Source organism: Phalacrocorax carbo, chromosome 6, assembly GCF_963921805.1.
Source record: "Phalacrocorax carbo chromosome 6, bPhaCar2.1, whole genome shotgun sequence".
Classification (NCBI taxonomy): Eukaryota; Metazoa; Chordata; class Aves; order Suliformes; family Phalacrocoracidae; genus Phalacrocorax; species Phalacrocorax carbo.
Genome location: NC_087518.1, coordinates 2,221,248 through 2,247,174, shown reverse-complemented (window position 1 = coordinate 2,247,174; position 25,927 = coordinate 2,221,248). Strand labels below are relative to the sequence as shown.

General features: G+C 44.9%; 1 long non-coding RNA gene across 1 annotated transcript in view; it reads left to right on the top strand.

Moving 5' to 3' along the window:
• Positions 1–4,844: 4,844 nt before the first annotated feature.
• LOC135313785 (uncharacterized) overlaps positions 4,845–25,927 on the top strand; it is a 44,684-nt gene continuing 23,601 nt past the window's right edge. The window contains exons 1-2 of the long non-coding RNA XR_010373278.1: positions 4,845–4,928; positions 5,357–5,561. This is a non-coding gene — a long non-coding RNA (uncharacterized LOC135313785). The remainder of the gene's footprint in view (positions 4,929–5,356; positions 5,562–25,927) is intronic.

The following is a 25,927-nucleotide window of genomic DNA, read 5'->3' as shown; positions in this document are numbered from 1 at the left end:
CTTAAGGCTGCCTTAGATTTCACATTTATTTTTATTTAAAGGCATAAATCAACATTTCTGTTCCTCGTACAAAAAAGTTCTACCAATAATTCTTTGAGCAGAGTTTTAGTCAGTACATTATTGGCCTCAGAAGTGTTGCGTGGGCCGCGGAGCCGGGAGCCCCGCTGGGGATGTGCGTGGCAGTGTGGCTGTGGGGGTGGGTGGCGGCGGCCGAGTGAGCGCGTGGATAATCTCACGTGAGGAGGGGTGGATTTCCCATGGACTGCTGAGTGATGTGCTGCGCTCGAAAAGAGAGTTTAATCATGAGCCTGCTTCCCATAGTGCGCTGGCCTGAAGCGTTCGCCATTTCTAGCTGTCCTGGGAGCTCTCGGCGCCAGAGCAGTGCGTACCTGCTCCTCAACTATTACCTGTCATCCACAAAAGAAGCAAGCGCTGACTTCTATCAGCGCCTCTGTCTGCAGCCTTTGCCACTTACATATACCTATTACGAAGAACCTCAGACCCTAATTTTGCAGATATCTTATGCAAATGGGCAGACAACTGCTCCTGCAAGCTGCACGATAGAAGCATCATCCACAGAGCAGCTGTGAATCTCCTGCCAGGGGGTCCCCAGCCCCTGAGGGGTTTGGGGCGAGTTGTCACCTCCAAACGATGAATAATGCTCCTCCGAAGGAGCCACGCTGCGTTAATGTTGCAGAGAAACCTCTGGAGCCTTTGGCCTAAGCTGTTGGAATATTTCCTTGCAAAAACAGCTGCTGTGTTGCTTTGCTTTCCTCTCCCTGGCACTGAGAACAGGGAGAGAGAGGAGAGGGAATGCAAGGAATTACGATGCTTGGAAACAAGGAGAATGAGACTGAAAATGCTTGGGAGATTTGAGACCGCCACCGGAGGAACTGAATGCTGAAACCGGGGGTAGTAAATACTTCTGGTCTTCTTGATGAGATTTAAGATTTACTGAAGAGGGTTTTAAAAAAATGTTTTCTGTGTTAGTAAGCCAAAGGCTTTTGATACAAAAGAGGTACTTTCAGAAATTTAATACAGATTGTCAACAATCTGTCTAGTGTTTAACAAAGGGAGCAGATTAATCCAGTGAGTGCGCGACAGGAATACATGATAAAAGGCATCAGCACCTGAGGGAGTGATGCAGTGCAGCAATGGGGGAGCAGAAGAAGCAGTGAAAGGCTTTTTTAGTGTTGCATGGGGATTTCTGGATTTGCTGAACCCCGTGAAAAGCATGTGCCCCTAACCCTGTGCGTCCCTCCACTGCCTGGCTTGAGTTTGTGTCGCTGAAATTGGTTCTTTGCATATTCTGGTGTAAATGAGGAGGGACACGGGACGCGCCAGAATGAGAGTTCTCTGCGAGGTGTGAGCAGGGTCCGGGATGGTGCTGGGTTTGGATCACCGGGTCTCTGCCTGCAGACACCCAGACGCTGTGAGCACGTGCGCCCATATATAAAAGGATCATAGAATCTTAGGATGGTTTGGGTTGGAAGGGACTTTTAAAGGCCGTCTAGCCCGACCCCCTGCAGTGAGCAGAAAGAAGCCCTTTTCCTTCTCCCCGTGGCTTGGGGCTGCAGGGCGGGGGCGCAGGGGACAGGCTGCTGCACGGCCACCGAGCAGGGGTGCGGGGACCCCACCCTGGGTATGGCTTTGGGCACTGCTCAGCTCTGATGCCAAGCTCCCTTCGCAGGAGCCTGACAGCACATGGGTCTGTGCTTACTCTCATTTCAGTGCCTTTTTCTTATTCCAGTGCCGTATTCTCATTTCAGCATCTGCAGCCTGAAAATTCAGTATCCACACAGCTTAGCGATAATTAAGTTTGTTTTTCCTGCACCTAATCCCTGCTGTGAGCCTTGCGAGGGGCAGGTCAGAGTTTCCAGCAGCAGGACCTGACGGTAGGCTGGACCGGCAGCCTAAAACTGTGTCAGTAAATGAGAGGGCACGCTATGGGCGTGACCCTGAATGCAACCACTCATCTGAGATCTCTTAATATACTAGAAGTAAGTATTAGTACAAATGAGATTCGGAGCTGATGGTTTCTTAATTAGATTTTAGCATTCCGTTGTTAATTAATTTACTGAAATGTTTCAAGATGTTTTCCCACACTACACCCCTCTCCCCCCTCGCTCCTCCCCGAGGAGCAGCCGACAGCAGTGAGAAGTAGCGCAAATTAATCTTTATAACTGCCGCATGTCGTTTCACCTTTTGAATAAAAGGAACAAAGATGGAATATTTGTTCTCTACAAAACTTAAGGCGACAACGTCTTTCTTAACAAATGAATAACAAAGTTTAAATAACCGTGTCAATATAGCTTTTTGAAAAATTACCGATTAGGTTGCCTAACTGTTGTCATTTAGTGTAGTTTCCTTCTGAGAAACTGTGTTATTTGGAGGCCATACAGGATCCCAAAGCTATCACTTGATTTCTGTAGATGCGGAAGTTTTCTTACAAAGGAAGAGATCTAGGAGGTTCGGGTTAATTTTCTTTCCAATATAAAAGCTGTCTCAGAACCTCCTCCCTCTCTTCCTCCAAAATACTGAGAAGATCATGCAAATGGCACACGAGGCTGGCACCGAGAGCTGCCCTTCCCTGGGTGCTGGAGACAGCCAGGATTGTTCTCCTGTAAATTAAAGAGCCAACATTCACGCCGCGTCCCCCTGGCAGGCAGCAGGGGCTCGGAGCACCTTTCAGAGATGACCGCTTGAATGAAATGGAATTTAAAAATGGCACGAATACTTCTTTATATGATAAAGCACAACGGCTAAAGTGTTTCCAGTAAGTCATTTCCCAGAGTTTGAGATGATTTCTGAAAAGATACCATTCATTGCCCTCATTATGCCAATTTCATCAGAAAATCAAGGCCAAAAATCAAGGCCAAAAATCCAGGCCATGTACTCCGCTGTATGAGAGTGAAGTAAAATATTTAAGGGCTCTTTAGACTATGTAAATTCCTGCTAAATTGCCTGATGTGGTACATGGGATTGAAATTAGAAAGCATTAAAAACACGTTCTGTGACACTCACGTCTTATTTGTTTGGTCAGTGTATGTTCTTTTAGGCATGTGACCAAAAGAATGAGTTTTCAGGAAAACAGCTCATACACTCATAAAACTGGTAGAGTTTATTCTCCTGAGCTCTCCTTCCTTAGCAGAAATTCTTGTGATAAGGAGAAAACCACCAGATGACACAACCTTTATCTGTGGGGAGCTGAAGGACACCATTCTTGTGTTAGAGGGTAGTGATGGTGATGACGAGGATGATGAAAAGGACAAAGGAATCTTGAAGGTACCCAGTTAGTTACGGTTGGTTTGGAACTGGCCTGTGGCACAGCTGAAAGGCAGGCCTTACTTTGAGGCTGAAGCAGGAAAGGTAAAAGTGGAAGACTTTTGGTTAAAAGATGAAAACATCAGGATGCCATTCCCTGAGACGCCAGTGGAGCAGGGTTTAGGAGCCTTTGTATAAGGATCCGCCTGGAATTATGAACGCAGAGGAAGGAGAAAGCTTCAGGGAGTCCAGCACTATGATAGGTGAAAGATTTTAGATCTGAGTTTCTGAGTTCTGGTGACCTGCAATTTTTTACCAACCTTTATTTTAAATTAGTTTAAAAAACCCCACCATTTTACAGCAGCAGGAAAAATAAGAGGAAGGGAAACCCCCATGTCATGTAGCCAGCTGTGGCCCGGGATGACAATGTATAAGGAAAAAGTATTTTGCAGAATCCTAAATGGATAAGTATTGGGGAGGGGCAAGAAAAATGGCAAAAAGTAAGCGCCCTTTAGGCAAAGCAGATAATTGAGCTGCGATGGATATGTGATTTTTTTTTTTCTTAGGTATCCAGGCAACTATTTGCTTTAGCTGTAATGACTGCTATAAATCACAGAAGGAACTTTCTAACCCCTACACATGCCTGGAACAGAGCTGTTGATCCTATCCAGCTAATAAAGCATATTTCTTGAAGCAACAACAGGTTACCTATCATTGTGTCATTCACCCTGGTGACATGATTGCAGCTTAGGCAGGGCATCATTTAGGGCATCATCTTCGAGCGACTGTAGTCCTGTGTCTAGAAACAACAAAGAGCTGAAGGGGCCGTATGACATCCTACAAACAAATGACGCCATCTGACCTGCGAATTCCTGAATGGCACACCGAGATTCGCGGCATGGCGAGCTGAGCTGGCTCCTCTCCCTCCCATTGCTTTGGTTTGGGCTACCATTCCTCCCGAGTGGGCGAGAGAGCCAGGGCCAGGGGACTGAGAGAGGGATGCAGGCATGCGAGACCTGACGATGAAGATTCTGGGGAAAAAATATTCCACTTCTGAAGCTGTGTACTTTATATTATTATCTAGCCCTATCTTTTAGATCTGGTTTACTTTTTGGTCTACTGGATCGCTGTTTGGCTTTGAGGGAGCTATTATCTTTGACAGGGATATCTGAATTTAAGGATTTCAAAGTCTAGTATTTGGTGAAATACTCTGCCTGAATTTAAAGGCAACGACATGCGCTATGGCTATTTAAAAAATAAAAAAAAAGCTGTTTTTTTTCTTTTGTGTGTGAAAACTGAGCTACCTGTTGAAAGAAGAGCTCGTTCCACACTGCTATACGTGTTTCGTGCATATTCACGAAGAAGCAGTTTTGAAAAATACACTGCTGTGCTTTTTGCTCCTGGAGGTAGAGGAGAATATTAAAAATCCCATTTTTCCTACTGCTTCACTTCTGCTGCTGTGTAAACACCGAGTGTTTGCTGTCCTGTCGGGATTAACTGATGTTTGTTCAAGGTCAGAGAGGTGTTTTTAGAAAACAGATGGTTTCGGACTGGTTTTTTTCCCCCAGGAATTGGTGAAATAGAAGCTGATTTTGAATTGTTCTCTGTAGTTTTTACTATTACTCTAACGAAAAACATCCCGATGCTGAGAGTCTGTGCAACAGGTACTCATTTACCTCGGTCCTCTCCAGCACACAACAGCTTCAGTTAAAAATCCTGCATGCTGCACTCTGCCTGTGGCGTACTCCAAAATGATAAGTACTCTGAAAAATTACACGTTATAAAACCTCAGACTCATCACCCAACTTTGGGGGTATTTTTGACCTTTTATTCTGGGCTTTGGCGGGCACAATAATATAACCTTACCCCACAGGGTGGTTGTGCAAATAAATGTAGTACTGGCAAATGAAACACTGAGAAAACGTTATGATCAGTGCCATAGAAAAAGGTCCACAGGGAAATTACTAATTCAGAGCATGGAAAGCTCCATAAGGAAAGCTCCGGGGCAGGTGCTAAGCCGTGAGGATGGAGCAGGACTTTTCATATCTGCTTATTCTGCTGCACTCAACTGTCCTCGATTTTCTCTATGCAGGTGAGCTGATTATCACAGACATAAATGGAAACAGGATTGTCCAGGCTGCAGCCAACAAGTAAAGAGGATGTTTTGAATTTTACTGCCTCGAAGCTTAGTGTTGGGCTCACCGTAGAGCTCGGAGGAAAAGCTTTGGGGCTCTGTTGCTGCTCTGCATCCAGCTGCCCATCAAAGTCATTAGGTGCTTCTTGGGAGTTATCAAGAGGTGAGTAGACAGGTGAGATGAGGAACGAAAGGGCCATTTATTAACACATTTTAGCAAAGTATTGAAAATACGCAGGATTTGTGGAAAAAGAAACTGCCCCAGCAGCCTAAGTCTCTTTGCACATGACCTCCAATGGCCTGGTAGGGGGGAAGCCAATATTTGCTATGTATTTTAATTATCAAGACGCATGGATGGTGAATGTCTGGGTTACCGTTGGTGGGAAGAACCCACAAATCTCAGCCCAGACTTTTCATTTCCAGTACAAATAATAAAGACAGCAAGGAAGTAAAATGACAGGCTTCAGAAGAGAATGCGCCAAGTCTCCTCTGTTGTATGTTAGTTCAGTTCTGCCATCTGAAACGGCGCCTACTGCTGCAGAGAGGATTTGAGAAATGCTAAACATGTCAGTACTGGGGGGGCGGTTGGGGGGGGGGAAGAGAAAGAAATCATTAACATAATGATAGCTATCACACCAGCGCGAGGAAAAGTGCAGAGAAGTGCATAACTGTTTTTCCAGCTTTCAGAAATGTCTTGCTGTTACAGATGAAAAAAAGGCTTCTTGGAGGCTGATGGGGTTTGGATTGTCCCTGAGGATTTGTTTGATGTATGATCTGACTGGGAGAAGTCAGGTAGAGAGAAATGCTTTAGATTTTGAACTCAGTGGACCATAGCCCAATCATTCAAGGGAAGTCCATCTGTAATGGGAGCTGGGAAGTTGCGGGAGTGGGATGTGGTGGGGTCTCTGTGGGTCCTGCAGGTTTTGCTTCCAAAACATGGAGCGTACCTGTGCTTCCCATCAGGCCACCTTTCCTCCTGTTGCTGGAAGAGGTCCGTGGCCTGCAGGACACCCTCCTCGCCGGCCCCTGTGACTTCGCTTGCTGGCACACAGCCCTTCTCCCCGAGCGTGGTCGCCATCCCTGGCCACCGTTTCATGGGCAACCTATGGGACACTGCACGAGTCCTGCCTGCGGCTGTGCCCACGCTGCGGGGGGTCGGCGAGCTCCTGCCGGCGGCAACAGGAGGCAGAAACCCCGCGTTAATCAATGCGTTGTAGCCGCAATATCAATATCAATTATCAGGACTGTAGTGCAATATCCCTTTTATTTTTCCCTGCTTTTCCTGAAAGCTGTGCATGGGCCATGAAGATGTTCTGCCCTATTATAAGCTGAAAGATTGATTATGAAAACACAATGAGCTGAATGGGTAGCGTTTATCACCATACTTGGGCTGGTATTAGCATGGCCATGGAGGCTTGAGGGATGCCATGCTTTTACGTGAGGGTGGCACCCCTCGGGGGGGAAGGTCCCCAGCACATCCCCATCCCCACCAGGACCAGTGGGAGGGGATGCAAACCCTGCAGCGACCTGTGGCATCTCTCTTTCTGCAGGGGAAAGGCATCTCCGTAGCTCTTTGTGCTCAGGCAACGCGTTAATTTAGCTTGGCATTTCCCTTAGACTTATTCTGAACTTTTGTAAGAAAACGCCTTGAATCGGGGTTAATATGCGACAATTTTTATGTGTACACAGGAGTGTTATCGCCCATAAACAATCAGGAAGCTAAGTGTTTATGTGATTAGCCGATCTGTGGATGCTGTCTGTCAGCGAAGTGCTGTTATTAGCTCTGGCACAGTTCAACACAGTTCTGATTTCAGTTGCAGGGACATTAATAATAGATAGTCATATCTGTTGAAATTACGAGGTCTTCAAGGCGTGGATATATTTATGCTACATATATATCCTCATAGCATGGGAAACAAGTCCTGACTGAGATTTCAGGGACTGTTTAAGGGATATTGCTGAAAACCAGAGTTAAGGAAAATATTTTCACAGGATTTTAGAGCAAGAAATCAAAGGTTTTAGACTTGCTTGTACACCTTTTTTTGAAGTGAGAGTGCTAGGAAAATGGTACAAAAGAGAACCAAAATGCTCCCTTCGTTACGAAGAAAAGTATAATCTATTTTCAAGTACAATAAGTGGAGTATATTCAGGTTATTCTGCCTTTCGGATACAACGCGTGTTATACTGGAGTGTGACTATTTTAGCGTCGTATGTGATTGTGTTAAAGCTATTGAGACGTTTTGAGCATTTATATTTCTGTGATCAAATAAGAATACATTTTTAGCAGCTTTCTCTTGAGTACTGTGTTTAGACAGCAAATACTTCATTTTCTTTTAGTTCCCGGTCTTTTTAGTTGTGTTCCCTTGCAGTAGGTGGGGTGAATTCAACAGTGACGGTATGTAACGCAGCTGACGTCACTCTGCAAGAGGAGGGCGGATTGTGCTTCCTGGGGAAGCCAAGCTCTTAATTGCTGGCACTTCTTGCCAGTTGACATGAACCGAGCAAGGCCATCGTGGGCAGGATGACCTCCTCAGACCCTTTCCAGACCTATTTTTCTATCTTTTTTTCCCAGCGCAGTCCCTGTGCACGTTATTCTCTTTCATGATGCTATTCTTGATCCTCGGGGACCTTTTTTTTGGCTTTGACCCAAAAATAACGAAGAGCTAGGACACTGCCAGTGTAGAGGCAGCAAGGGTCCTCAGCGGCTCGGTGGCACGGTGCACATGACAGGCTGGCCGCATGATTTCTGCCTCAGAGCAGCTACTGAATGCGTTAGCCCCGAGCAGAGATGCTCCGAAGAACCCTCTTCTCCTGCACTTTAGCATGTCCCAGAAAACCTCCTGAGGCATGAATTATACTGTAAACATCTCTGACTCTGAAACATGTATATTAGCCCGTGGTTAGGTCTAATTCCAACACACTTCCCTCAGTCCCTCAGCAAGACTCAGTCTTTTCCTGCGTAATTCAAATATCTCCATTTATATTTTGCGCTTGGAAAATGCAAGCCCTTCTCACAGGCGGTGTCCCCTCTCCGTGCTCGCATCACACGGAGCTGCTGCGGTTTCAGGGCCAGGAGCTCTAATGTGGCCACTGGAAGGGTGTCAGCAAGGCAGCCCTAACCCGGGGCGGGGAAAGAAAGGGTGCAAGTCTTGTAACAGACAGAAATAGCCAGTGAGAGAAAAGCTGTCGTAGAATAAATCCTAAAACCAAATCAGATTTGGACTGGAGTGGATTAGCAGTAGGTAAGACAAATTTGTGGTGACACAGCTGAGATTTGCTTTGTTTGATGTGCTTTCACCCTGTCTTCTTGCTGTCCGGCTGCTGTAGGTGTTGCACGACGCCTGTGCTAGGCAGCAGGTTGCCTGCCTTGCGTCCTCCCGTGCTCTCCTGCGGTACATCCTTAGGAGCGCGGACCTCTGCACAAAGGTGACCTCTGTTATTAAATCTTTGTCCCTCTGTTTGGCTCAAGCACAATGTATTAGCTAGATGTAATTGTGTCCCTCCAGTTTAGACGTGAAATGGCAATGCTGCTATCAGACTGCTAAAATAATCTTTTTTATTTAAATTAAAGAAAAAAAACTCCTTTTCCCCAATAATTTTTTCCTTGGAGAAAACAATAATTATAAATCTATTCTGATAGTCAGCTAGGTTTATCTTACTTCTCTCCCATTTCAGTAGAGCAAGGGACTACAAAGCTCACAGAGACACGCTTATTTGATCACAAATACGAAGATGGTGCCTGACAGTAATTAAATTTTTACTCTCAACTAATTCAATTTGTAAGCAAAATAGGGAGAAAGGCTTTATTGCAAATGGGAAGAGGCAGCTTCTTACACCTGACTTTACTCGTACTTGACTAACTACTTCATTAGAACATAGGCAAGTCTGGTGACAGATCGTTAATTTTCATGGATGTAATCTGGGAAGCCAAGTACTAGTAGAAGGCTGGTCTGCCAAAACCAGCATAAATGTATTAACGCTTATTAAAACTAAGCTGTAAGTCTCTTTTTGTGCTGCCTCTGTCACGTTATGGATTAATTGCTTAAATGTATTAAGACAGCAAATACAAAGAGAAGAGATTACTTTGTGTTGTATCAAAGAGTAGAAAAGGATGTGGGTTTTTACTTAAAGTCCAATCGCTCTGGAACAGGTAATGTCTCTCAGAAAGTGAGACCACTGATGGAGCTGGCTGTTACGTCTCGGCAAAAGCAGTTATATGTTGCATCATTTGGCCTTAATTATCAGGGTATGTTTATGCCCTTGCAATTCAAGCTCATTTCAGTAAAATGCTTTCTTTATATTAAAAAATACACAGCACTGGGTAGCGAAGTGGCAAGGGCTTCTTATTGTATGAAATCTGACAACCCTGCTAGAGGTAAGCTTCCTTTGCACAGCAGCTGCAGCTCAGCAGCCGGGCTGCGCGCACGAGCCTTGCGATGGCCGAGCGCCGCATCCCTCCTCCCGCAGCCCCTGCCTCCGGGATGTTGCAGGCGCCAGCAGGCCTCTGGCTTATTTCCTTTTAGATGGGTGGACTGTTTGGTGGATAAGGAACTGGCTGGCTGGTCGCATCCAGAGGTCAATGGCTCGATGTCCAGATGGAGACCAGTGACAAGGGGTGTCCCTCAGGGGTCTGTACTGGGACCAGTGCTGTTTAGTGTCTTCATCAATGGCAGACAGTGGGATCGAGTGCCCCCTCGGCCAGTTTGCAGATGACACCAAGCTGAGCGGGGCAGCTGACATGCCAGAAGGACGGGATGTCACCCAGAGAGACCTGGACAAGCTGGAGGGGTGGGCCTGGGAGAACCTTATGAGGCTCAGCAAGGCCAAGTGCAAGGTCCTGCCCCTGGGTCAGGGCAACCCCCGGTACCAGCACGGGCTGGGGGATGGAGGGACTGAGAGCAGCCCTGCAGAGAAGGACTCGGGGGTGCTGGGGGATGAAAAGCTGGGCATGAGCCAACAATGTGCGCTCGCAGCCCAGAAGCCAGCCGTGCCCTGGGCGGCATCCCCAGCAGCGCGGGCAGCAGGGCGAGGGAGGGGGTGCTGCCCCTCTGCTCTGGGGAGACCCCCCTGCAGCGCCGCCTCCAGCTCGGGGCTCCTCAGCACGGGACAGACACGGGGCTGTTGGAGCGGGGCCAGAGGGGGCACAGAAATGCTCCGGGGGCTGGAGCCCCTCTGCTGCGAGGCCGGGCTGGGAGAGCTGGGGTTGTTCAGCCTGGGGAAGGGAAGGCTGCGGGGAGACCTTATTGCGGCCTCCCAGTGCTTAAAGGGGACTATAGGAAGGATGGGGACAACCTCCTTAGCAAGGCCTGTTGTGACAGGACAGGGGTAATGGTTTAAACTAAAGGAGGGCAGATTTAGGCTGGATATAAGGAAAAATTTTTTGCTATGAGGGTGGTGAAACCCTGGCCCAGGTTGCACAGAGAGGCTGTAGATGCCCCATCCCTACAGACGTTCCAGGTCAGGCTGGACGGGGCTCTGAGCAACCTGATCTAGTTGGGGATGTCCCTGCTCACTGCAGGGGGGTTGGGCTAGTGGCCTCTAGAGCTCCCTTCCAACCCAAACCATTCTGTGATTCTGTGACTGATGCTGACTCTAACATATGCTGGACACGTGGTACCTTACTGATATATTAGAAACAGAAACGTATTTAAGAATGTACATAACATTTATTTTCCTCAGCTACCAGACCATTAGCACCCTTGTTTGTTTCTTTTATTGCAAAACTATTATTGCAAGCCGTGGAAATCTGTGCTTGCACAGCTGCTCAGTGCAACAGCTTTCTGCAGCGAATGGCATCCTTCCTCTTTTTACCTGTTGCTAACAACATTTTTATTTCGGTCTGTAACTATTTTTCCTTCGCCCTTACTTCTTGCATCTACAAGAATATGTTTTAATTGCCAATAAATCCCACAGTCAGTAGCACTGGAAATGTTATTTTCACAGAAGAAAACATTCTGTCCAAATATGTTGTAAAATTAGGGCAGATGCATTGTTATTTGAAATACAGAGACATGAAATTTGATGGTAGCACTTCAAGCTTCATTCTTTTCTTTCCAGGCTCGAATAAAAGTGGCATTAATGGAAAATGTTTCCAGAGGAGAAGTTTTGTTACTTCTTTCAGTGGGAGCAGTGTTAGAGCATAGTAACAGGAGGCACAGGAAGAAGAAAATAACGTTATTTCATGCTCTGTACATGCCAACTGATGAGACTGAATGAGGCTGTTTAATGTGAGGCACACAAAATATGGAGTATTTCCCAGTGTTTTTTGCATCTCTTTCAATAGTCTGTCAAATCACACACTTTGTATGTGCCTACGCTGGGTTGACCCTGGCTGGATGCTGGGTGCCCACCAAAGCCGCTCCATCACTCCCCTCCTCAGCAGGACAGGGGAGAGAAAATATAATGGAAAGCTCGTGGGTCGAGATAAGGGCAAGGAGAGATCACTCAGCAGTTACTGTCACAGGCAAAACAGGCTCAACTTGGGGAAATTAGTTTAATTTGTTACCGATCAAATCAGAGTAGGATAATGAGAAATAAAACCAAATTTTAAAACCACCTTCCCCCACCCCTCCCTTCTTCTCAGGCTCAACTCCGCTCCCCATTTCTCCACCTCCTCCCCGCCAGCGGCGCAGGGGGATGGGGAATGGGGCTTGGGGCCAGCTCATCACGTTGTGTCTGCCACTCCTTCCTCCTCAGGGGGAGGACTCCTCATACTCTTCCTCTGCTCCAGCGTGAGGTCCCTCCGACAGCAGACAGTCCTCCATGAACTTCTCCAAAGTGAGTCCTTCCCACAGGTCAAAATTCTTCACAAACTGCCCCAGCGTGGGTCCCTTCCATGGGGTGCAGCCCTTCAGGAACAGGCTGCTCTGGCGTGGGTCCCCCATGGGGTCACAAGTCCTGCCAGCAAATCTGCTCCAGCATGGGATCTTCTCTCCAGGGGTCCACAGCTCCTGCCAGGAGCCTGCTGCAGCATGGGCTTCCCACGGGGTCACAGCCTCCTTTGGGCACCCACCTGCTCCAGCGTGGGGTCCTTCCTGGGCTGCAGGTGGATATCTGCTCTCTGCTAACCTCCCTGGGCTGCAGGGGCACAGCCGGCCTCCCCATGGTCTTCACCATGGGCTTCAGGGGAACCTCTGCTCCTGTCCCTGCAGCATCTCCTCCTCCTTCACTGACCTTGGTGCCTGCAGGGCTGTTCCTCTCACATATTCTCACTCCCCTCTTCCACTGCAGCTGTGCCAGGTTCCCTCTCCTTCTTAAATGTGTTCTCCCAGAGGTGCTACCACCATGGCTGACGTGCTCGGCCTTGGCCAGCGGTGGGTTCATCTTGGAGACAGCCGGCGTTGGCTCTGTTGGCCATCAGGGAAGGTTCTGGCAGCTTCTCACAGAAGCCACCCCCGTAGCCCCCCGCTACCAAAACCTGGCCACGCGAACCCAGTACAGCACCTTGCCACATACTCAAACATACAAATCCTAAAAAGCTTACAGTTTTTTGAAGTTCTTTGTTTTAGATGTACAGTATGAAGACCAGGACAGGAAAATGCAAATCACTGGGGATTCAGCGGGGTGAGGGGTTGCATCATTTCAGAAGTCATGCAAAACATAAATTCATGTAGAAGCTAATAGGCTTCGAGGGCTCTTGGCAATGTAAGCGTGGTTTAAGCACTTTACAAGATTGGTCTCAGAATTGTTATAAGATTATATATGATATAAGCAAATTTTCTCCCCCCGCCAAAGACTAAAAATGAAGACTGGCGGTAGTAAATATAATTATGTTTACTGTTCTGCAGCTTCACAAAAGAATTTGTTGATTTCCAGAGTGGTTAAATTGATTTTATACCTTTCTGAGCACACAAAACAGCAATTAGTCAATGCTGTATATTGGATTTTTGACAGGTATAAAATTATAGTGCCAATTATTTTATGGAAGTCGATGAACAACAGCCATTTCAAACAGCAGAGGTTTTTGAACATTCTTTAAGACAGCGCTGACAGTAGAAATATGCCAGTTCACTAAATGTTTTAAAGGTATGACTACAGTTTCCAATAAAACGGAATCAAAATGTTTGTTATGTGCCTATGCTACGTGCCTGGTACAGTTTTTATTACAATGGTGGCCACTTCTTTACTGACACATACTAACATTTCTTAAATCTTAACCATTTAAGAGTAATGTAGTAGCAACTGAAGTCTCTTTGGTCTTCCCACGCTCCTGAGGCATAATAGAAAGAGTACTGAGCTTCCTGCTTATAAGAAATAAATTTGTATCACCTGACCACAGAAAATCTCTGCCCATCTGTAGCACTTCTTTGGTCTTTCAGATAGCTGAAACACAACATTTTACTCCGAGGCAAGTGAAACTTCACACCTCGGAAGAGGTTGGTGACTGCATAAAGGTTTGGTCTAATTTTTATTTAATTTGAATTATTTCATCTGTCTACTTGACAAATGAGAAAATGACAAGTTCAGCAAGTTCTGTAACTTGGCCTTGCCACTTGCTTGACTTGGGTTATTGGTGAAAGATGGGTTATTAGGTATACTCCATTATTTGAGAGAAAATAGCATTTTTAAAACAGAAATGCATTATATAGGAAGCTTCTGAACTCACACACCTCTCAATATAACAGTTACCTCAATTACAGTAATTTTGTAAATTACATATTTCAGAGATTGCCTTCAAAGTTTGCTGCTCTGAAAGCAGGATTTTAAAGGAACACTGTGTTCTTCATTGGTGATATTCTTGTTCTAATAAAAGCATGCAAATAATAGAAACTTGTTATAAACATGATTCCCATATAATTTGGAAGCCTGGCTGAAGTGAATTGCTTTATTACTCATGGGGAAGCGATATACAATTGATCATGATGAGTACAGCAGGAGACGGTTTCAGAAAAAGCACTGGAGAAAGCTCCCGAGACCCTGCTGCTGCGACGTTGGCCAAGTGATCGTCAATGAAAATTCCTGGCACTGAGGTAACGCCAAAGTGGGAGGGAAAATCCTACCATCATCTTTGTCCTACTTAGAGGAGGAAAAATGTAGGTGCTATTCTAGTATTCTTTAAAGACTCTATTGCTCAGGACCTTTATTTGTGTGACCTGAATTACTCCACATGTGTGCGCCGGCAGCCAGCCTTCCCCCACCTCCTTGTGACGCCGGCGTTATGGCTCGCACAGGTAGGTGCCTTCAGCGGAAGGTGGACCTCGCTCTCACATGAAGCGCTGGCTGGAGTCATCCTCTGTTTAGTGGTCTGGGGCGGGACGGTGCCTGCTCTTGCCCTTTTCCCTCCCCAGCCAAACGCCGAAAGCACGTGTATTCAGGTTGTCTGGGAAAATGGGACCCAGCGGAGGAAAGAGGGACTTGAGAAGGCTCCATCGCTCCCGGTACGCAGGGCACCCTCAGCCACAGGGAGGGGTGCTGGGTGCGGGTCCTGGGTCCTGAGCGAGACCAGCTCAGCTGAGAAGTGGCAGAGAGAGAGAGAAGGGAGTCAGCCAGCCCTGCTCGTATTCCCTGGGATACCGCTCACCCCTGTGATTCCTTTTTGGCTTAATAGCAAAGATTAAACTCGTACCACCCCAAACTATATTTCTTTCTTTTTTAAAGGATTTCCCCTCCCGCTCCGAATATCCTGTTGGCTATTATCGGTGTTAGAGATAATCAGATTGATGCAGTACCAACGTCTCTAACCGAAAGATCTTATAAAACTAATATTAGAAAATCACAAATCATACAAATGCATCATTAGTTATGCAGTCCTCAATAATCCATGTTTTTTCCACTCTTAGTGTAAAATACATTTGCTATTACTCTTTCTAATTTAACTTTAAACATTTTAAGTAAGGATGTTATTATCTCCTCCCTGACTCTGAACACACCTCTATTATTCTCATATTTTTCCAGGTACATGGCTTCCAAAGCCTCCTTTTCTAGCACTTAAGAAATCACAGAATCCCAGACTGGCGGGGCCTGGAAGGGCCCTCTGGAGCTCACCCCGTCCCACCCCTGCTGGAGCAGGCACCCCCAGAGCAGGGGCACAGGGCCGCGTCCAGGCGGGGGGTGAATGTCTCCAGGGAAGGGACCCCACAGCCTCTCTGGGCAGCCTGTGCCACTGTTCCATCACGCTCAAATCACTGTTTATCCTTCGCAAAACTTCCTTCCTTTCCACTCATTCCCAGGAACACCTGGCCGCGTTTCTCGGATTTCTGTTTCTGCAGCCCTGCTATGGAGCAGCACCTCCTGGCAGAGGCTCCAGGTGATACCCTACGGGTCCTGTGGCACAAGGCTCACAGGCAAAATAGGCTGAGGGGCAGCGGTTGCTGAGGTTAGCGTTCCCTTGGCTTGATGCAATGGTGGTACTTCCTCATGCTTAGCTCTTTTTATTGCAATGCCACCCGAAATGGAAAGGCTTCGTGTTGCCAGCAAAAGTCTACGAGCCTGCTCAAGCAAACCGCGATCCATCTGTACATCTGCTTCAGGATACACATCTTCGTTACCCGTGTATACACCAGTTTTAATTTGAAAGCAGGTCTTCCCTTCCTAATACAGATTTAATTAAAGAGCAATTCTATTTCTTAGCCTTGTGACACAGGGATTAAAGGTTGGAGAAATGATTTGGCAAGTAGCTGTGGAAAAAATACGGAACATCGCTCTTTTATTAATCATTTCTCTCCTAAGGTGAAGCTCGGTTTTACCAGCATAACTGTTAAAAAGTAGAGAATTTCATTGCCTTTAAAAGTTTCAGATTTTGTTATTGAAGCTTTGATTGATCAGGATTGAGCTACCCAACTAATAGCATAATTTCTTTTTTTGCAAACAAATGAGGACGTTAGAGGCATGATTTATCATTACTCCTGAGAGTTTTCCTAGTCGGTATTTCTAAGCACATCGCTTGATATTTATAAACTTCATTAGGTTATAATCAATGCATGTGTGAGGCTGAGGGAGACGAGATGTACGATTTCTTATTCTTAACTGTCATAGTAAGGGTTTATTAAGGCAAACTTTTCCTGGGATGGCATTACGAGACAGAAATATTGAGAAACAGCAGGCGTCCCACAGGGCAGGGCTTGGTAATCAAGATTGCATTAACGCTAATGGCAGCGGCTGCACAGTTTATTTCCTGTGAGGTAGAAGCGATTTTAACCAACGGCTTTTGTGACGGAGGAGGAAACTGGGAAAATTTCGGCCGTTTCAGGCTCGTGCACGACCTCTGGTATGTCACACGGGGAACAAGTCCGTCTGGAAAGACGAGCACTACCAGTGACAGCTTCAGGGTTATCAAAGTCAGCAGATGCGTGACCAGCTCTTCGGGGTTGCTCTGGCAAGCACGGGGATGCTGTCCCGTATGAGCCCGAAGCGCACAATTCTGCACTCGTTTTGATTGATTTGTATCCCTTTGGGTGCTAGGGAATATTTTTTTCCTTCCCCTCCAGGCTGTTTTTCAAGTTTGGTAAGGTCATTTTGAATTCTGCTCTTGTCTTCCCACGTTATTTGTTGTCACTCTGAGCTTGCTGCCATCGGGAGGTTTAATCAGCGTCCTCTCTAGTCCATCACCCAAATCATTAGTGAAAATTTTGAGTTGTGCTGGAAACTGGGCAAACCCCTGTGGGCTTCCCTTGATACACGTGTGTGGTTTGGCAGTGAGCCGTCCGTAATTGCTCTTCAAGTTTCCCAGCGGGTTATGCAAGCAGTTCAGCATCCTGAAGACATGGGTTTCTACCACTGGCCCGTGACAACATCATATGGGACAGGGTCAAAAATCCTTGCCTTACCTAAGGCTGCACTATCCACTGATCCCATTATCTTCCTGCAGAAGGAAACTAGATGGGCTTGATGTGATTTGCTGTGGACAAAACTATGTCAGGTGTTATGCATCTCCTTGTTTTTGCTCACTAGCTGATCGTTCCCAGCTGTTTCCAGGGGTGGAGGTAGAGCTGGCTAATATATAGCTTCCTGCCTCTTGCTCCCATTTTCCTTTCTGAATCAGGACTCTGTTTGCCTTTTCCCTGTCACCGAGGACCTTCACCAGTCTTCGAGAGTTTCCAAAGGTAATTGCGAAGGGCTCTGAGATTGTACCGCCAGCTACCCAAGTACCAGAGAGGAATTTTACCTGCTCCAACCTGAATGACAATATTTAATTTAGCTACCCATTAAATTTTCCTTTATTATAGCTTGAGGTCTAACCGATTTTATCACCCTGTTAGCAACTCTATGGTTGTAGCTCATTCTTTAGTGAAGAGGAAGCAAAGAGGTGCTAAACTTTTCTTCTTCCTTGATGTTGTTATATATATATATATGTACACATACCAGGGGTTTAATAATTTGGTAAAAATTTGTTAAGCTGGAATTTGGTCTGAAAATGCAGATGTCTCCTGAATTAAAGCTTTATTAGTGACTCTAAGGGAAAATTAAAATCCTTCACCCAGCTATTGCCTTTTTGGTTATGGGGGAAGTTTGTGCTTGTGTCAAGAAAAGGCAATGTCTTTTTATTCCTCTTGCCTTTATGCTGCTTAAATTAGGAGTTGTATTTAGTACTTCACTGAGTCTGAGTTTCCTTGAAATCTGTCATTATTATTCCTTTTCTTTCTTGAGAACTGGAAGTTTTGGGATGATAACTTTGCGCTTTTGGACTAGAGCGGGTGGATCGGCACCACTGCCTGAACGAGGAAACGAGGTTGTAACAATTTCTGGTGGCTTTTAAGCTGTGTTAAATTTGAACCGAGTTGTAGGCTCCCAGCTGAGGAGCCTGGAGCTACGGCTCCTCAGCCTGCCCCACGAGGAGAGATGGGGTGTCCCTTCCCCAGGCAGCTGTCCCGCCGAGCACCTGCCCACCCTTGGCGGGGTCTGGGGGAGGCTCGCTGTCGTGGCACCGGGCTGCTGAGCGCAGGCTTTTGGGCCAAATATTAACCCAGGAAAAGATGTGTGTAAAATACCTGAAAAATAAATCAATATGAAGGGGGTCATAATTTTAAAATAAATGACATTCTGACTTCTGCTGTCATCTGGCTGCTTCATTGAGGAGGCGATGCTTGATCCATTATAAGCTCTAACAGCTATTGTTTTTCAGATCAACTTTTGGTTTTAATGAAGCAGAATTAGTGACTCCGAATTAGTTATCAGGCTAAAAAGAAGAAAGGGTGGGAAAGTATTCAGCTGATTTGATGGGTCAGGCAAAACATCTCACAGATTAGCAGCACGTTTAACTCTAACGAGATATGATGAGTCAAATTTCTCTGTGTAATGCTGTCAGCTGGAGTGGAATTATACCAGCGTGCACTTGGCAGAGTAAGTTGGCTAAAACTATGCAGTCTTAAGTTCTTTTAGAAGCATAATAGGATATAAAACCCAGGTGCAGAAACAGATTTTTCTGAATTAAAAATGAACCTGATCAGTCTGGGAGATCTTAACACATCTGGCTTTGAAATAGCTTGGTGCTGCAGCTGAGCTCGGTGAGTGCAAACAGTCTCTGATTCCTTTTCATTTGTGGTACTTGAGGCAGTAATGAAGGAATTTGGGTTGTGATATAAGGTGCTTTGTTAACTTGAGCAATTTTCAAGTGCAGCCATCAGGGACTTTGTGTGGGTCCTGAGTGAAATCTTATTACTTAATTGTTTTCCTACATTAACTGCAAAGAAGATAGTCACTTAAATTTGTTTTTACTATGTCTTTTTTTGCCAGAATAAAAGAAAATATTGCTAGGGAACCACTGAACAGTTTTCTGTACTGCTCAGAATACTTATTTGTTCAGCGTGTACATATAACAGCCCGTGGCAATACCTATCCTTGGTTCCAGCAGCCATCGAAGGAAAGGGTCAAACAGATACATGTTCCCTACGTACTCTGGCAAAACCGCTTTGAAACCCGCTGGCTCGGACCGTGAGCGGCTCTCCGAGGTAAGGCACGCTCGGGGTGCGTGTTTCGCCTCTCAGGGCTTGGTCCTGCAGAGGCCGGTGAGCAGCATCTCTGCCGCTCCTCCCTCCCAGCCACGCACGCTTCGCACCCTGCTCTCCCCAGCTGCCAGCTTTACCCCGGTCACCGGCATCCTTCAAACTCTTTTGTTATATGGTTTGTTTAGAAGGTATTCCTTTTTGGGAAACACTATTGCTGAAGAAGCTTTTTTTTCACTTAAGTGGCCAGGAATTGATTAAATGTCGTAGTTATCCTCTGTAGGGTGCCCAGGGTGCCGGGCTCTGTGGGTCAAAGATAGTGTTAGGGCTGATGTTAAGAGAGATGTGACGGGGCGGGGGGGTTGCTGCCCCCACATTCCTGCGGAGGAGAGCCCCGAGTGCTCGCCCTGCTCCCTCTGGAGTGGGGAGAGGCCCAGGAGGTTGATAGATGATGTGGTCGTGTAGGTTTTTCTGGATGTCATCAGAACTGTCTCGTACCTGCCGGGTCAGTAGGGATTTCTTTCCTTTTATTTTCTGTGTCCCAGCAACTAACTGTAAAGAGCCTGTTCTTATTTTCCTAACAAAAGCGATTTGTGGCACTTCCTGATAGTTAAATACCATAAATAAAGAATTTTTTGTAACTTTTGGAAGGCAATGACAGTGTGCAATGGCTAGACAAACCACTTCAATTTAATTAAGAAACAATTCAGTGAAGAAGAAAACCTTGACACTTATTTTTAGTGTTTGTTTCCCTACAATATGAATTTAAATGTAAATTGTGCTTTGGAGAAGAATGCTTCCATCAAAGGCTGAAAGCACGTGTTGTACGCTTAGTATTTACATAGGGATTATCTTAGACTTGGGTTTATTGTTATTGCCTATGGGCAAAATTCCACCTTAACGCTTAGAGTACTGGCAGTAATACAGTTGTACTTATATATTTTCTGCTCTACATACAGTTAATAGAATTGTGTGATTATAAGAAATTTTACTATTGTTTTCTGTGGTAGATTGCAATCAGTATGCTTAGGTTTGATTTTTGGATATAAAATTTGTAGTCTGAGAATAAGTATGCTAAGAAATAAGTTACAGGCTGAGCCATTACTGGCAGAATTTAAGTGCTGAGATCGCAAATATTTGCATGCCAAAAGATTAATGCTCTCTTTGGGAGCATTAATTTGGGAGCAGATTAAACTGGGTTTTATCTCAGGTGATGAGCTGTATTCATGACTGTTTTTATCATTTCAGAGCAGATCGGCTGGGCTGTGTTCAGCTTGGCCCTTCAAAAGACTCAAAAGTGTGTGAGTTTTCTCGAGACACCTGCTGCTTACAGTTATTTCTCTCTCGGGTGCTTTTTAGATACTAGTAACAGCCCTAAACCTGCTCCAGATTCAAGCTGTAGATCACGGTAATACCCAAGTAATTTGTGTTTTGATGAATGTTACTATTGCTGGCAGGAGATGCTTTGAATAATACCGGAAGCATGTGATGTTAGCTGGAGATGGAAGAGCTGTCAAATAAAATGACATTGACAGCTATTTCCAGAATCTAACAAGATTTTTTTAAGTTGTTCAAGCTTTTGAATGAATTTCAGACAGGCTGTTTGCGTAGGACTTGTATCTCTTCAAATGCAGGTGTCTCATAAGCCTGGCTGAGCATGGATGTGCTGGGTAGGTGTCTTCTAGCGCGTTTGTGGTAGCTCTGAGCAAATGTTAAAGATCATAAATGCTCCCTTAGAACTACATTTTGAAATAACCTTTTAAAGGAATGAAGATTTGAAGGTTTAGTAGTTCATATTTCATGTTTCTTATGTGACTGAGAGTGGCGTACAGGCAGTGTCATACCAGGAGGATGATGGTTCCCTCTGCCATGAACCAGAGCGGTACCTGAGCCCTGCAGCCCAGAGCCAGGCCTCGGCAGGGCTGAGAATTTATTTAAAAAAAAAAAAAAAATTATATGGTAACTGTATTCTTCTCTGCTTTATTTAACTAAGCATGTCATTGTATTTTAACAATTTCAAGTCTCTCTGCAGGTGGTAAATTGAATTCAGTTCACCAGTCCAGTAAGATTTATGTAGGGTGGCTCCGGTGCAGGGTTAAGACGCTTTCATTCCTGTCCCAGGGCGATTTAGGGCTTTCACCTCCCAGTGCCAGGTGGGCACAGCTGTGTTGGCTGAAGAGATTCCAGTCTCTGTAGTGGAGGGGAGCAGCAGGGTGGTGTGGGAGCTTTTTGCAGCGGGTTGAAGCTGCAGCGGTGGTTATCGCGGTTACGGCTGCGTGGGAGGCGCTCGCTCATCGCCGGTGGTCACCGACGGATCCCGCTCTACCTGCAGTGAATGCTGTCAGCTCGGATGGAGCAGGGCTCAGGCTGAACTTGGCTTCCTGGCTTTCTTTGGGCTATTTGTCTCCATGAAATCTATTCTTGAAAAGGAGATGATATCTACACCTTTAAGAATCGCAGGGGCTGGAAAAACTTGGTCACACACAAAATGAGTTTAAAACACTCTGCTTTCTGTGCTTCCAGGTTCCTGTCCCCAGTTATACTGGAATATCCTGACCAGGGGGATGTTCTATGGAGTCACAGAAGTGGTTTAGATAATGAGCTTGTTCTTCATGTTTTCTTCCTTTTTTTTTTAGCAGTGCTTTTAGCTTAGTTTGTACTTGCATGTTCCGCTTACCGACCCAGTGGCTATTTAACAAAGGCATACATGGAGCTCAATCGCTGGCTGGTTTACAATTGTTTTATGACTTAGGAATTACCCGACGCTGTCCTGCAAACGGGCATTTATCCCATCTTATTTTTAATGTGTATTTGTTGTGCCTCGTATTGATGTATAAAGGTTTTTCTTTTACTCCAGAAACTTTAGATCTTGGTGTTCAGCGATGTCTTTCTTGAGCCTTGTTATTTTACTCTGTTAATATTTTTAAAGGATGTGCTCTACATCCAGAAAATGCATTCAGAGGTGGAGGGCACTCGTGTGAAACAGCCCTGCATCTTAGGTGTCAAAGATAGATAAAATATATATCAGTTACAAGAAGCATTAGATCTGCCGCTGTGTTAATGCTGGTTACGTATCACTCAGATAAGGGGAAGACTTGCTTCTTGATTTATGTTCACTGACAAGGAAATGTCCAGGATGATTAATTGCAGCCCTAAATGATAGTGCCCTCATTCGTACCTCCCTGGCCTGAATGATTGAAAATAATAAATATATATATGTATTGCTGTGGAATTTGCCATTAGCTGTTAAAATATTAGTGCACTTGACATGCTGTGAAGGGATTTAGTTGAGGCGTATTCTTGTAAACAGTACCTTGCACCTTTTTAACAGCAGTTTGTAGCAAGGGAAGTAGAGGACGATTCTGGAACTGATTAGAAGGTTATGTGTAATAGGAAAATATTTTCAGAGAAATTGCGGATGAAATGCCATAACAATTTGAGTCCTTAAACCATCACTTTCTGCAAGCATTTTAAGGAATTTGCCTTTATATTTTGTCATTTATTTTTGAAAATGATGGCTTTTGAAGTCTAAAAATTATCTTGAGAAACTGTATTTGTAAAGGATCAAACCCAGGCACGTACTTGGGCAAAGTCACATAGCTGTCTTGTCAAGGGGAGACCACAGTTATCGGAGCGTTCAGAAATACCTCTTACTTGCATAAACACAGTCAGACACCCATATTTAACCCTCATTTGAGTGGCTTTTATTAGATTCATTTGTTTCAATTAATTTTTATACGAGTAGACACCGCATCAAGAAGGAACAGGATTGTGTTCGGAACAGACTTATGTAATTTGTAGGAATACTCAGTGGCTGTTTATAGCTGGAAAAAATGCAAAGAAACCCCTCAGTCACATTTGTCTTGATTTTTCTAGGTCCTACAGGTTATCCTGAGTAGTTCTCATCCACAACGGGTGAAGACAGCAGCTTAAGAAAATTTGCAATTTGCACGTAAATTTGCCTTTACCTTGCCAGTCAGTGACGTTGGGGTCTGCCACGGACCTGTCAGATGATACCTCTGTCACTCAATTGCTCCACGGCTACAAAGGTTAAGTCGGACTTTTTATTCTGGTGAGGAAAAACATTGAAAAGCTGAACGATGGAGTGAAGAATAGAGATCCCATCACAGCATCGGAGCTCTTCGCACTGCTCCGGAGGCGCGTACAGAGAGAGGGATGCGAGATCGATCCTGTAGTTATCTGAACTTAGAGAGTGACGTTTGCTTCTTTATCAATGCTGGGGTTTAGAAACCTTTCGTTTGGATCCCTTAACACTGCCTTTGGGCTGGCTCGCTTCAAATTCCTTTAATACATTTGCGTAGTGAAGCCCTGCATTGAACATCCAACAGGAGTGGCTATTCTTAACTGCAATCAAACAAACAAAAATAATCTTGCAAGTCCGCAGCCCTGAGTTTTCAAGCTGGTACTGTAGAGTCAAACTTTGAAAGGTGTTTGCTAAATGGAAATGCCATTTTCTCTTTTCAGACTGAAATCACTGGCCTTTTACTCTCTGCTTCATTCCCCCAGAACCTGTGGTTCTTGTTCAGGTCTTCATTAAATGCTTTCATTTAAAGGCAATGCTTTCTTTTGTAGTTTGTATTTCAATTACAATAATTTTGTGAAGTTTATGGCTGGCTTTACTTTTGACTGTAACTTCTCTGTGCCTCAGTAACCCATGTGTAAAATGGAGATAATACTGCTGCCTTACCTTGGCAGTTTAATTAATGTTGTGAGGCATTCAGATAGTGACAAACAGCAGAGAAAAGCCCAAAGGAAATGAAAAATTCTTTATTCAGAGCAATGTTTGGACAGTAGGCAGGAGATAAGGCCTCAGACACACATTGAAAAATGAGGCAAACCCAAAATATTAAATACATGCTCATTAAGTAAAAAGGATTCATCCCATGTGCAGAGGGAGGCAGAAGCACATGGGAAACTGCTGATGTAATTAAAGACATGTAAATAAAGATGCCCAAGATGGTGGAGCTGAGATTGCAGAGGCAATGCCATGGCACGCACTTCTGGAATCTTTGGTACCTTAAACTAGGTATTTCTGCTGTTTGTTCTATAAACAGTAAATGTATTAAAATGAGTTTAAAATATAAGCACTTTAATTAAAAACATTGACCACTTTAACTTCAATTTTATAAAAATATTACCCTGTGAAAATCAGTATATTTTCTTATTAGTTCAGAGTAACTCCTGATAGGAAAATGTGATGGATTACAGGGCCAGATATCCTATGAGGAAAAAATATGTAGTTTCTTCTGGATTTAACCTTTAAAGAAAAAAGAAATGTAGACAGGCATTAAAGTTGTTTTTTTTGGTTGGATTTTTTTGATGAATACAAGAAGATTCCCCTGACGTGCCTGAAAAGCTACATGCTTCAGGATGAATTAGTTTTGCCATGCATACAATTTTGTGTCAGTGGCATCAGGGAAATGATATTCTGTGCTCTAGGGCTTCCAGAAAGATTTCGGCAGTTGGGAGGTGATGGGATGAGCGGCTACTACATATATTAATTCATTACTTTTATTGGCTGCTACAGCATCTACAAGCAGGTAACAACTTAATTTAGATTTTATTGTAAGAAATCTCATATATTGGTTTGAGGCTGAGGGGAGGCTTGAGGTGAAGCTCATTTAAGAAAACTTAACTAGTGTGTATTTGAGTTCCTTTGTGCTTTAGAGGAAATAATAAGAAAAAATCTTAAATATTTACTACTGCTTTGCCCCAGCACTCTTTTGGGTCAGGTTTCAGGAGTGTTCTCTGCATAGGAAGCCTGCAGCTGTTTACCCATTAGGCTGTGTTAACTCAAACCAACTGCACGCGTCGTGAGAGCAGGGAGTTCATTAATGGGTGATTTCCTAAGCAATAAGCTGGAGTGAATCGGATTAGAAAGCTCCCAACTTGTAGTCAAGATAATAGTGATATTGGTATGTAATCCAAAGGCGGCCAAAATGTCAGTCTAGTGAAATCTGCACCCTTTCAAGAGACCACAAAATTCAGTTGTTTCTTATGGAAGAATTTTGAATAGTAATAGACAGGGCTCAGAGGCCATAACTGTTTGTCCCTGGAGAGCTGCTGTGGCGCTTGCCTTTCCTTAAGCGGCTCCGAAGCTGGGAAGCTGAGGCACGAAGGTACTGCCATTGCTTGGATGTGTCTGCTCTCAGCAAAAGAATTTGTTATCTTTTTCCCCACCTCCCCTTCTACTAGAAAGGTTTTCATACATGTTTGAGTTTCCTTACTGAGACACGCTGGTGCCCTTTATCATGTTATACCGTCCACTGAGGAAGGTGCTGACATTTCTTTTAGGATTCATAAAGACCATACTCATGCTTGGCAGAGTTTCTGCCAGCTGGATGCCTGACCCCCTTTGAGACCGGCCCTGCTGATCACAGCAGGATAATGTTCCCTTCACTGTGGAGCTGGGAAACGTGGGGTGAATTAAAATATTACCCAGGTACTTTTTTTCAGTTTTTACATAAAATAACAGCTTCATCATATACAGCATGTAGGTTCCTGCTGCCTTGCCGGCGTTGTCTAACACAGTGTCATTTTGTTTGTCCAAAATAATTTCTGATGTTTGTGATCTACTGCTTTCTCTTCGGCTTCTGCAGGAGCTGCATGCTAAGAGCAGATTTGCCTG